The sequence below is a fragment of the Trachymyrmex septentrionalis genome, unplaced genomic scaffold (assembly GCF_001594115.1).
Source record: "Trachymyrmex septentrionalis isolate Tsep2-gDNA-1 unplaced genomic scaffold, Tsep1.0 scaffold87, whole genome shotgun sequence".
Lineage (NCBI taxonomy): Eukaryota > Metazoa > Arthropoda > Insecta > Hymenoptera > Formicidae > Trachymyrmex > Trachymyrmex septentrionalis.
This window is the reverse complement of record NW_017306059.1, coordinates 4,082,702-4,094,919: the sequence shown is the minus strand read 5'-3', so window position 1 is coordinate 4,094,919 and position 12,218 is coordinate 4,082,702. Positions and strand designations below refer to the sequence as shown.

Here is a 12,218-nt window from a genome sequence, read left to right as displayed (position 1 = left end):
TATATATATATATATATTTCACACTTTAATTACAAATTAATCTCGCCATCTAACACGAAATTTATCGCACAGTAAAACGAATCATTTATCTCGTTATTTTTTCTCGTTTTTTACGCGTGAGTATCTTTGTACAGCTACAAGACGAAAACTATCACAACCGTTTTCCACCGGCAAGGGACGATCAGAGCGACATACATGGAACGATAAATCTTATTTGTTTCCGTGTCGATGGGCAGCTCCGACACCATCGAAAGAATGAGTTCATATCTTCGGGGCAGAATGGAGTCTATATTAGTCCCATCTGCCTTCTTCAGAAAGGCTTCTGCATGAACGAACATTTATACTAGGACGAGACTACGACAGACAAAAAGCAGAACGGACGGCCGAACGCGTAGATACATCCGGATTACATGCGGCCAATTGATCACGAATCTGACGTTGTCTGCAGTGCCTCTCTTGTTGCCATACATCGACGGATTTACAGCAGTTTTTTTCACAGGAAACATCAACTATACAATCATCAACGCATCGCGATCAATGATCAAACGAGAATACGATTCTCTATAAAAGAAATTATTCTTGCAGTCTGTCATGCAAAATAATCGTCATCTTTCAGTTTTATGTAACTGGAACCTCCTAACGTTTTTTTTGCATTCGTCGCACAATGGAGAATACTAATATGTGTCCGTTGGATACGTCCGTATTTGCAGAAAGACTTCATTCAATTCATTGCACTGAGAAAAAAGATTTTGTTAATTTAACAAAGCTACCAATACCTGATAACAAATGATATGTAGATATAGTGACAAATGTTGGTACTGAAAACAAATACAAGATTTTTCCATCACGGAGACTGACGGTAATTTGCTATTCCAATCAATTATTGCAATAGAAGCAATCATGTATCTGCTGGATTTTTATTTGCTAGCAATATCAATTATTTGCAAAAAGTACAAATAACGATTTAGCAAATATGATTTGTATCGTAAATCGTGTATTATTTGTTACGTTGACAAGTAATGAGAAAATGATTCGCAATAATAATTGATCGATTTGTTTTCCTACCAAATCATCACATTTGTTATCATTTTTTGTTCTAATAAAAAACTTATTTCTCTCAGTGAGATTTCTTTTGCGCGCGCGTTATTTCATAAAATAAAATAATTAAATTATTAACTATGTAAATAAAAAAGGATACGTTTCTCAAATATTACGCATTAATTTTCTTTCGTATCGCTTAACAAACAAATCAATCGGAACACAAATTGAACATTGACCATACACATCTCTTAATAAAAAATTCGTTGTTGGCTTACATGCAAGTTTAAGATGAAATTTTATTATGAAAATCCTTTGTTTATTATCTCTTTTCAAAATCAGCTGTTAATCGAGAAAAATAAGATACAGAACTATCGACGAGTACGAGTGTGGAAGAAGAATTAAAATCGCGAGTAAAAGATAAGAAGAATAAAATGGTCGTAAGAAGCGGCGAAGGTAAAAGGATATTTGTGAATGAATAGGTAAAAGGGAAAAAGAAAACAATAGCGAGCCGAAGAAAGGGAAGAGATGGAACAGAGAGAAGATGGAATGGAGAAAAAGAGAGTCACGTGTAGCAGGAGATGCGTTTTACGTTCGAAACCAGTTTCTATGGTTTAATTTCCACGAGTGGACACATCTTCCTAATTTATAGCATCGATATACTCCGTCTCGCACCACTGCGAGGCCCGACCTCGCCCCCGTGCGTCTTTCGACATTTTATTGGATCGACCAAGCCGCTTTGTGACTCGCTCTGCATCTTTAATACGATCGCGGCGCATCGTCGAGAGACCCCGAAGTTTCGAAAGAAAAAAAAACGTATCTCCCTAACAACAAAGACCTCGTCGGCTTTCGGTCGCATGCAGTTTTTCATTCATTTAACTCGTTGCTGTGCAACGAATTTTTTTCTTAATGTAATAGATATTTAAGATTTATCGTATCCCACATTAGTAACGTAGGATTAAAATTTAGGCAGTACAATGTAAAAACAATATGAAAGGAATATCGATAAAGGATTATGAGAAATCGATCACTTTCCACACGTCAGTATGACGATGATCCTCAAAATAGTGCGCTTTTTTTCGAAATCATGCTCAGGAGACGAAGTTCTCAATAGGAGGCCGTGTATTCCACGAAAAAAATCTCCACTGTCTAAACTGTCTTTAACAAACTGCCGCATTGGTATGATAGGAGAAAAATGTGGCCGCTACGAATGACAAAGCTGTGTCGTCGTCGTAAAATACGACTAAAGGATTCATGCCGCGTACTCTATGATTATTTGCGGTGTGATTAGTCGTCGAGGGAATGTGGAAACCACATGCGTGCACCATTTAGCATACGCAAATAAAAGCCGTATTAGCGACGTAAGGAGTCTTTGCTCAAACCGCTGACATCGCGAAAAGGCCTCGTCTCTCCGCCGAATTCTGGAGCGTCGTAAGATGCTATTTCAAATACCAAACACAGTGACGAGGAAACTTCTTGTCTACACTCGAGAAACCGCCATAATATTCGCCACATTGGAGAAAACTGAAAATACCTGTGACTTCAATCAGGAAAAAACGTGTTACGTGGAAAATCCATTGGCGTGATCATTTGAACGCCTGTGTAACATGATAATAACAGAAAATTATACTTATTCAGTTACAAGAAAAAAATCAGGAATAAAAAAAATTCATACATCATTATAAAAATTATAACAGTGTCTTCCGTGTTGAAATATTCAGATAAACAGAAAAAAATGTTTATCATCGCCTTCATTATTTATCAATATAAAATAATATATGTATAATAAATCTCAAAACTCATTGACTCACGAATATAAATTTACAAAAAGTTTGAATATTAATAATTAATAAATGATAATTAACATCACTATAATTAGCGTGTAACTGAAATAATTTTTAATCAACTTGGCAACAATAGAAGGAAAAGAGGAAAGAAGAAAAATAATACAGAAATTGTGCAAAAGTAACAACTTACTGTGCTCCTCTCTGCTCACACATTACATATATAAATATATATATATATATTTCTGATAGAAAAAAAATTCAAGTCGTTAGTCAACGAATGAGTTAGCGGAGTGGCGGTATTTGCGGTTGGTGAGGGGCCGGTAGTTGAGATCTTTCAAGAGTGGTGGAGCCGGTTACAAGTGGGGACAGATGGGTGGCACTTGGACTGCCTAGGTACCGGGAACCGGTGCACACTGATTGGTCGACCGATCGGGCCCGGACTGGAGCCGTTGGCGGGGCCCAGGCACAGGCGTGAACCGATGGATAAGAACAGCTCCCCAGATGGCTCTTACTATACGAAGGAAAATTGTTCCTTCGGTACGGCACGGGTCTCCTCAGGCGCTCCGATGCAGTCAAACAGGTCTGAGCGATCGTACAGCACCAGTCCTTTCTCGTCCATCGTCGTAGTCGCACCGTCACACGTGCACATATAAGAAAGACAGAAGGAGAGGGGGGGGAGAAAGAGAGAGAGAGAGAGAGAGAGAGAGAGAGAGAGAGAAAGAGAGATCAAGAGTGTACAAAGACGACCACGAACAGCGACCGAGAAGGAAAAGAGGTGAAGGAAAAAATCGCGAGGAAACAGGGGGAAATAAAAAAGAAGGAGGAGAGACAGAAAGAGAGAGAGAGAGAGAATGAATAAAATAAATATCGGACGAGGAAGTGTGTTGTGAATTACGATCAATTGAAATGGTACAGTCGACGGAATTAAAACGAGCTGCATGACACCGACAGTAACAGTCCATACAGAACGAGATTTGATCGAGTACAGCGAAACTTTCAAGATCACCAGCCGTTACACGGAAGAAACGACTTTCTTCGAATTCAAGCGTTTAAATAATTGGAGGAATATGTGATCGAAGATAAGGTACAATCGGTAACAGTAAAAGCAAATGAAACGTTTCCTGGGAACGAGAGATATGATGTGTAACATATGATAGCGGACTGAAACAGTTGCTTCGGCAAGAACATTATTCTTATTTGTTGACTTAGTGAACCGAGAACGAGACTGATATTTTGCGTGGATTTCCAGTTTATTTGAGTGAGGTGAGTCATTTTACTTTACACATTTAAGATAGTCTACAGAGTTACTATTAATGATGTTTTAATGTATTGCATTAATAATTAATACTGTATTAATAATCTTCTCGTCATTACTAATCAGTATTATTGCCATGAATTTTTCATTGTGGTTATTTTACACGTTATCTTCTGAAAATATCATTAAACATCATTAATACGGATAAATGTCGATGAACTTATATTTGCATCTTCCAATGTACATCGCGCCAAGCATTAAAGTCTCCGGTTCTTGGTTTCATACTTATTACGAAATTGCGTTGCAATAAAATTCTTAATATAAATTTCTTTTCTTTCGCGAATGATAAATATAAACATCATTTATTATACACTAGGAGAAAAAAATTTAGTGCTTTCAGCAAAGCTGTTTGAGGCATTTTTTAACAGCAACAAAACATTTTGTTTACGTAATAAAAAATTTAGTTGCTTCTAAGAAATACAATTGCTAAATAACAAAAATATTTGTTTATACCAATTGTGAACAATTTAATTCGCATAAAATTACAGTTTTCTCCAATACATTTTAACTCCCTTCACAGACTTGATTTTACTGGAATCGTGTTAAAAAAAATAGTTTTAATTCACAACTCAAAGACATTTTAATAAGTAATTTATACTAAACAAATAATTTTTTCAAAATTTTAACTATCTTTTTCAACATACCTATACATTATTATTATGTACATCTGACCGCAGGTGATATTGATAGAATTAAATAATTTCAATGGACAATATCTTTAAACTTGATATACATTACAATATGTATACGTATACAGGGCCTAAAGAAGTAAACCGAAAATTTTTGCTTGGCACATTTCAATCAAATTTTTGTTGGTATAGCAAAATTTTAGTTGATAAAACAAACATTTTTGCCCGTATATCACTTTCATAACAGAATTAAGTTATATCAAATCGTTAATTCTACTACGGAAGAAATAATTTTTCAAAATATATCGCGAAACAAAAAATCGTAAGATTTATGTACGCTTTCGCTCATTTTCTGTTTCATCAATTTTTTAATTTACGTTAATCGTCATTTATGTATATAACACTGACTATTCGAAATGCGAATTCGTCAATTCCTTTGGAGGAAGTTCCTTTGCCTTACGCACTTTCGCGATCATCCAAGGAGGGGGCAGATAGAAGGGCCCTCTCTCCCCAATGTGCGATCTCACGTGCGGTTAGTCGAGGTTAGTCGTCATCAAATGAAAACATTATCCTTACCCCTCGTCTCCGCCTGTTGCTATAATATTTGCCTACTGCTAGTCAGTACTACCGTAATTCGGCGATATAAAGGGTCCCAAGAGCGACGACGTCTTGCCCGCGTGCGTGTCGTACCCGTGCAAGAGCGAGAGAGACGGCCGTTACAATTATTATGCATAAGACCGTCGGCGAGGCTCTCCCATGTCAAAATATATTTATTGCTATTCCCTTGCCCGCGCCCATACCCTTGCCCCCTGCTCTTTACGTCGACCGCGGTGTGTCAGCCACCTTTGTTACCCTTTCATACGGTTATTACCCACTTGTATATCCGGCGGGCTCTATGCCTCGAGAGAGGTCCGAGAAGAGAATCGCGCATCTTCTCTCCCTCCCTCTCTCTCTCTTTCTCTCTGTCGTCTCCGATCTTCTCCCGCTCCGATTCCATCGCTCATGCACGTGCACGCGTACACTCGCGCGACGAGTTGCGTGCTCAGGGACGCATCTTCATTTCGGTAAGTCAAATATGAGAGTTAGGAAGAACATGTGCATATGTATTGTGTGTTCCAGCGAAAAGAGAATAAATGGCGCAAACAGATTCGCAATAGGATATTCAACACAGGAGTTAAGCTGTAACTTTTTCAATGCCATATTATTTTATTAGAACACTTATATATTGATTCCATGATCGGATTAAAAAAATGTTAATATAATAAATATTATTTAATTTCTTAACTGCAAATATTAAAATGAGAACTGGATGTTTAGTAATTTTTTGAACGCTTCAACAGGAATTAAAGCAGTCTCCGATTTCCATGTGGAACAAGCTGAATCGAATTCTAACCAATTTCTTAACGTAGAAAACATAGAAAAGTCTATGTAGAAATTATTTCTTTACTACGTTATTTGTATTAATCATCGTTACATAAGAAAATGTGTATAATTGTTGAAATGTCCCATCGCGTCATCTCTGATCTAGTGATACGCAAAGATTAGATTTGCATGATTTTACTTGCAACCGGCGTCGCAAATCTTTTATGCATGCCGACCTAAGCGTCGTGTCGCGTCTCATTTGCATGTTAACCCCTTCCGGCGTGGCTCGTCGCCGTCACGGGGTCGTGATCTGACTTAACGCCTTTTTGCCGCCACTACACTGCTACCCTTTACAAGTCATGCGGGAAGTACCGAGAGAGTCGTGACAAATACGCATATTATCTTTTTTTGTCCGATTCCGAATGGAGCCTAAGACCCTGACCTAACCGTGACGGTAAAGTGTAAATGAAATACTCGATTAAGGATTTTGCATTCTCAAATCCAACTCTCTCACATGGCAGTCACGTATCGTATGACGTCTGTAAAAAAATACTTGAATTCCAATGTTTTTTCATTGCGACACTGAATTGTCATTTTCGTAACTTAGCAATTTTGTAAAATAAATCAGAGATTAGGAAAAGACGAAAATAACCGAGAATACGATATCCTAGAATAGCTAGGATATTTTCATAGAAAACACAGACACAGTGAAACTATGCACGAGCAAGAGAGTTAAGTGAAACGTGCGAATGCGTGGAAATGTTTCTCTCTTTATCTTATCTGGATCGTTTAAAAGGCGCGTTTAACGGCGTGCACGCAAATTACCCGTTACTTTTCTAATCTAAATCGATGCTCTTTGTTCACTTGGCGATAACTCGTGAATTACACCGATCTACACTTGGTCTCGCTTCCGTTAGAATGACAATGTGCCTACGGAAGGCGACCGCCTTGAGTAGACGATCCGATCGCCTTATCGGTGTACACCGTGAAACTCCGTTGCGGACGAGAGCAAAAGATAATCACAGATATATATTCTCGAGTACCGTGCTTACGTCTTGAACTGGTTGAAGCAGTTGCCTGGAATCCACAGACTTACAACGAGATTATTCCTTCTTGAATAGTTTATTTCTACACGGAAACACGAATTTGCTGAAATATATATTATATATAAAAATTTAGCTACATACAGATCTGAAAATAATTTTGTTGGAAAATAATTACGTGGGAATCTCAAACGTGATAAGCAATTTTGCAAGATATTTTTAAGTTCTAGCAATTAGTTTGAGCGTCTTACATTTACATAATTATTAAATTTTTACCTTTATTCACCATTTTTTTTAGTAAAACCTTTTAGTAAAATCCTTTCCATATATGCGGACATTAAAAAATTATAAAATTAAAAAGATAAGAAAATTAAAAATTATTAAATAAGACATAATATATACATTGCTATATTTAGCGCAAATCTCGTTTCACAATTAAAAAGTATTTTTTTCTTTTATCTTTATGTAAAAAATGTATAGAGTGTTATCAATCTTTATTTAACTTAAATAAATAGATCATCAAAGAGAACATTGAAAATTGAGATACAATGTTGGAGTATCAGAAATATTCCATGCGTGTGATCACATTAAAAAAAATCACGCGTGTAAAGTAGGTCGATATTTACGGGATTCTAGATAAAATCTCCATTCTATAAAATTTTAACGACTAAAATTTAACGGATCTCTGAGCGTTATCGCTTAAATTGTGCATTCCTATTAAGTTAATATCGAGAACTTGAGAGATTTCGTCAACAAGAGATGTAAAATTTTAAATGTCACTTTCATGGAAATCGCGGCTTGCGCGCGGCCACGAGGATATATATGCACGCATATACACACGTGCAAAATCTTCCCGATGCTCTTTCGGTCCGCGATACTGCCGGCGTCGTTACAGGACGCCGTGCCTTCGGCCTTTTATGAGATTATAAATCAATGGTAGCGCGCTTAATCGCCAAATAAAGGGAGATTAAATTGCGCCGGCGAGGCATACCGGTCGGTCTCGTGCGTCTTGGAGTAAGCAGAAGACAGATATAAAACCTGGAGCTTTTATATATTCGAAGGGACCCTCCATTATAATACGCGGTTATTTAACGAGTTCTGACTTGACGATTGTTCATTCTTATTTCAAGAGAGAAATCGTACATTTATTGAAATATTACTGGTGAATCTTAATGATTAAATATTTAACGTTAAACGTATAACAAAGTGTTAGTTATAAGAAGGAAGATTCTTACGAGAAAAGAAACACTGTTTCGCTGCACGTTGACGTATTCAAATGATATTGAATTATTTAATATCGTGACGTTAAGGAATTATAATACAACATGTTTTTGGACTTGTGCAGAAAAGTCCTGAATAAGTCAATTATCACATGTATCACGATCTAGATGACCATGCACGATCTCGTCAATCACGCAACATATCTGGCAAAACGCAATGCGAATGTAAATCACTGCTTATTGTTAGTCGCAATTGCGTGCAATATGCTTCTTTGAATATACATAAAATACGCGCAGATATTCGCCATTGTTTAAGCCTTACTGTTCTCGTATTTCACGAAAACAATATTTATCGCTGAGCTTTTCCGCGTTAATTCACTTCTTATCGCACGTACAGTGCACGATTCCAAAGTATGATGACACAAAAACGATTGGTTTTCCTGGTGGTCGAAGTCGGGCACGGATTTGTTTTTTTTTTCCTCCAAGCTGCTCGGCCGCTTCGTAACGTTATGTATTCATTTGGCGCTTCGGAACGTGCCGCTCGCGAAACGCATCGCGTCTTTGTGGAAGCAGCTGCTTGCTCTCTCTCTCTCGGTACATGTGCAGTCACATGCACGAGGGCATAACGCGGGCATAACGAATCGCAGTACTTCCGAGAGGAGCACCCATCACGATTCCCACAAGTGCGAGAGGGTCGCGCGCGGCGACCGTTCTCGATTGACTCTCGAGTGGCGGACGCAAAATCGCTGTTAAAAATCGGATCGGTCACGGCTCGAGGAGGCAGACAATGTCATCTCATACGACGTGGCTACCTGCGCCATCGTAGCGTTTATGCGCTTCGCGCTCCTCGATGGGATGAACTCGCTCTAACACGAGGCTAAACTGTCGCGATAAATGATACTCTGGAAGGTTATTAATTGTCTTTGGTTCCCGACCGGGTGCATTGTGGATCGCGAAAACATATTAACCGAAAAGGAACTCCGCTGCCTACCTTGCCATATGCTCGCGGGCGAGCGACCGTATATATACAGGGTGTGATGAAAAATCATTCGCCGTCGACAAGTTCTTGAAACGGAAGATTTGAAGGCGACTTATTAAAGATTTCATTGTGCGTCTTCTTTTTTTCTCTTTTTCATTAAAATTGGATATCTTGAGTTGGAGTTAATCATAGTACGATTTAAATTTGTGTGTCACACACAAGTGAAGCTTGCTTAGATTTTTCTATGGAATTTTTATTTATCCATAAAATTTAAAATATTAAAAGTTTTAATATTTAATGTAATTTGTTTCTGACTGATTTAAAATTATATAGGCTCATATAGTCATTACAACTGTTGTGATTGTTTGTATAACTATTTTCGTAAAAGAACACCACTCTCTACACCCTATATATTCTGGCGCATCGATACATCTGTATATACTCCCTTTGAGAATGTGCAAAGCCGACACAAGATCATTTTTCAAGAATTCGATCGACGTGTCTGTGAACTGTGAATGTGAGTGACTACCATTCATCAAGGACGATCCATCAAGGGGATCGTTAAAAACGCATCGACATCAATACAAATTGTATTCTACTTCGTTTCTAGAGCTTTCCCAGAACCAATACAAAATTCTGCATCATTTGGAAGGCTTTTCTTTCCATAGATTTTATAATGGCAAACTGCAGTCTTTTTACTCTCTTTTCGTTCTCTTGACCTACATATATGTATGTAGGTGTGTAGTAAACACAACAGATGATAAATTATAGGTATTTGCAAAAAAAATTCCAAATAAAATAATTTTATCCAATACGGCTCTAAGCTTTGCGATTTTTGCTGAATCCAACATTGAAAACTGCTGGTCAAAGTAGAATACATTTCTGAACATTAATTGAAAATATAAAACATTCTCAATAATTACATGGGTGAAGATTTAACTATCCATGTATCTTAAACCTATAGCAAGTAAGCCATTTTGCCACAATTACCCTAATTTTTTTCCTTTCGTCATGAATAACGACAGTTGATCTAATTTATTAACAATTAGTAACATTAGACATAAAATTGCATTCAGTACAAAATCTACACAGAATTTACACTTGAAAGAGATTTTATTTAAAATTGCTGAAACATTTTTCCATACAGAGAAAGAACAATTTTACTTGGAGTACCTAAACATTTAGCTGGATGCAGATATGAAAATAATTTTGTTGAACATGTCAAAATAAATTAATACGCAGAACGCTTACATTGAATGACAATGCTGCAAAAAGTTGTAACATTCTGTAAGCAACCAAATTGAGCGTTCTATATCATTATTTTGAGCCAAACCAAATTATTTTCAGATCTGTATTTAATACTAAATTTTTAGATACTTCAGCGATACTGTCCCCTCTCCGAATAAGAATATTTTTTTCTCTAATTAGCTTTTAAAACAAGGAATTGTATTATTTAACATAAACTGACATACAATTTCTGCGAAAAAGAATAGTATATACAGGTTGTTTATGAAGTTTCATTTTAGGCCATCTAAAAAGTCATTAAAAACTTTCCTATATATTGTTCATGCTTGGTGAGAGAATCAGTTTTCTCGAAGTCTTTTCCCATCGCTCACCTCCATCTCGTTTTGCCGAAGACTTTTCACATTCATGCGTGTTCGCGCAAGATCCTGTTTATTTTATGTAATCCGGTAATAGTCGATTATATACGCCGTATGCATTTATTTGAGTATAATCCTTCCGCGCATAATTAAGCGCCGATAACATCGAGACGAGAAACACTTTCGTGCACAAATGCGTGCGCGCGCGCGCGAACGAACGAGTGTACTCGAACGCGTATCTCGGGTGATATATCGACTCCTTCTTTCGAGTAGATTCATTGACTCATTAACGCACTGAGAAAAATCGCCGGCCGTATATCACGACCCGGACAGTAATCAAGTGCTCATTCTTAACGCGCTGTGTAATAAATATGTGAATTAATACACCTCCGATTAATTATATCGCGCAAACTGCGTTTCTAATGTGTACTCTCGTTGCCGCGAAGAATTATAACGGCGGACGCGCCTGCGAATGTCATGGAAAAATGATTATACCCAGTTTGCGCAAAGTGTCCTGTAAACGAGATTCCTCGGATGGTATATTAGAAAGTATCCCGAATTAGCATCTTCAAGCGTAAGCGATCGCCGTTTATCTATCTTCGTAGAATACGTGTAGTGTACTGAAAGTTATCCACGTTCTTTAATTCTCCGAGGCTGACAGTGAGACTGTTAGACTCACTTAATTATATATATCTTTGTCAAAAAATGTCAAACAATTCAATTTTCTTTACGTTATATCTTCAAAAATTTAGATTATTCTTATTAAACTATTTAATAATCATTCTCTTCTGGTTTCTCGAAATTAATAAATATATTTTAATTAATATAAATTAAATTCTTTTACATATCCAGTAATTGTATTATAGATTAGCTCAAGGAAGGTTAAACCAAAATTAAAAAACTAAGCCGCAAAAAGAATCAGATATAAAGAAACATAAACTATTGTCTGGACGATAATCGTCGTTGTATTGACGATGACGATGCTACTAATCTTATCATTCTATATCTCTCTCTTCGTCAAACAATTTTTCTTCCTCTGGCCAGCAACTGTCGCAAGTGATGATCGAGATGCTGTCGTAATCTTTTCATTTCTTCTTATGTCGCTTGTACCTCGCGCTCGTGACCCATATGAATCACATGCGCTTTTTACTACTAGTCATCGTTCATATCTTGATACGAGAACTTCGCACTGATGTGAACTAGTTCGAGGTTCAAGAAAATTATTTGTCACAATATAGAAAACA

The 12,218-nt window shown here is 37.1% G+C and overlaps 1 protein-coding gene across 1 annotated transcript in view; it reads left to right on the top strand.

Moving 5' to 3' along the window:
- The first annotated feature begins 3,353 nt into the window (after positions 1 to 3,353).
- Positions 3,354 to 12,218, top strand: part of LOC108755304 (nuclear receptor subfamily 1 group D member 1-like) — a 36,049-nt gene continuing 27,184 nt past the window's right edge. The window contains exon 1 of the mRNA XM_018498227.1: positions 3,354 to 4,088. The gene's annotated coding sequence lies outside the window, so the exon portion shown is untranslated. The remainder of the gene's footprint in view (positions 4,089 to 12,218) is intronic.